The sequence below is a fragment of the Etheostoma spectabile genome, chromosome 15 (assembly GCF_008692095.1).
Source record: "Etheostoma spectabile isolate EspeVRDwgs_2016 chromosome 15, UIUC_Espe_1.0, whole genome shotgun sequence".
In the NCBI taxonomy this organism is placed as follows: Eukaryota; Metazoa; Chordata; class Actinopteri; order Perciformes; family Percidae; genus Etheostoma; species Etheostoma spectabile.
This window is the reverse complement of record NC_045747.1, coordinates 13,950,255-13,951,737: the sequence shown is the minus strand read 5'-3', so window position 1 is coordinate 13,951,737 and position 1,483 is coordinate 13,950,255. Positions and strand designations below refer to the sequence as shown.

The 1,483-nt window shown below is 41.5% G+C and overlaps 1 long non-coding RNA gene across 1 annotated transcript in view; it reads left to right on the top strand.

The window, feature by feature from the left end:
• LOC116703122 (uncharacterized) overlaps positions 1-1,483 on the top strand; it is a 24,180-nt gene that overhangs the window by 771 nt on the left and 21,926 nt on the right. The window lies entirely within an intron of this gene.

Genomic DNA, 1,483 nt, shown 5'->3' with positions numbered 1-1,483 from the left:
CCCAGACTATATAGGCCTATGCTACACAACAGCTTGTGGTCTACAAACAGGTTTTGTCAACTTTCCATTTGGATGGAAATGGATAACTTTGCCATGCTGCTGGTCTGGCTTGTTGAATTAACTTCAGCAGCCAACATTTCAATCAGTGCTAAATGCTGAACGTTGGCAGTCACAGAAAGTGCCCTGGGAAACTGCCATAAATCCCCACATTTTTGATTGGAAATTAATGTTAGATTGTGCCGCAGTTAACAGAAGTAGTATTTGTGCACTCACTTGTTTGCTTTGAGAAATAGATATGTCAGTGCTAGTCCTAATTGAAATGCTGGTTTAAAAATAATCAGCTATTAATCAGAAATTCGGTGGGCATCTGGCAATCAAACAGTGTTCTTTGGCACAACATAATCATCATAACATATCAAAAATGCTGAAAAAACAATTTGTTTCCACCATCTTAAGAGGATCTTTGATGGCTAATTAGTTTAACTGTAAACCTTTGAGAAGGCTGTTGCAATGCATTACTGGCACTGAGTAAAAGGAATAGTTGAGACTTAAGTATGTTTATGATTGCATTTATTTTTACCATTTACCGCTAACTTTTAATCACGGTCCTTGCCTGTGCAAATGGAGGAACAGATGATATACAGACATACCAGTAACAGCATCAGCGAGTGTGATTTTCTACTTTCTGCCACTGGGTGGAAGTAGAGGACATGGATATGTTTACTTCTCTCTTGATAGAGACAATGATATAGCTGAGTCTTGTATTAAGTTGCATGACTGTAGTTTTGGAGATGATTTAGCATGTGATTCATTGCAAATTGCTCCATGCATGTGCACCAGACTCGGTTTTTTAAAGTATAGTTGTAAGCAGAGCTGTGGAGCAAGAAAATGCCCTGCCAGCTGTTTGTTCGTCCTCTTTCATTTGACACTGGGACAGCAGACAACACCTCCCAGCTGTTTGAATATATTAAACAATGTTTCCATGTGAATGGCTTGATCCTGCTTCCAGAAAGCACTTTGAGCAAGAGGAGAGACTCACACACACACACACACACACACACACACACACACACACACACACACACACCCACCCCCACCAAACACACAGCACCTCCTCGTTACACCCCCAACACACAAACCACGCTCGCCTTTCCCACTGCTCCTACATAATGGTTTCACACGTCGCTGGCCTTGCAGTAATGAAGTGTGAAGCTTCTGTGATGCCACGGGGAAGCTACCGCGTGGAACTGTACTCTCTACTTTAGTGCACCTCCAATTCCTTACCGCCAAGATACATTTTCAATTAGATTTTATTTATAGAATCAATTCATAACAAGAGTTATCTTGAGACACTTTACAGATAGAGTAGGTCTAGACCACACTCTGTAATTTACATGACCCAACAGTTCTAGTAATTCCCTCCAGAAAACTCCCTTTTAGGAAGAAACCTCGGACAGACCCAGGCTCTTGGTAGGCGGTGTCT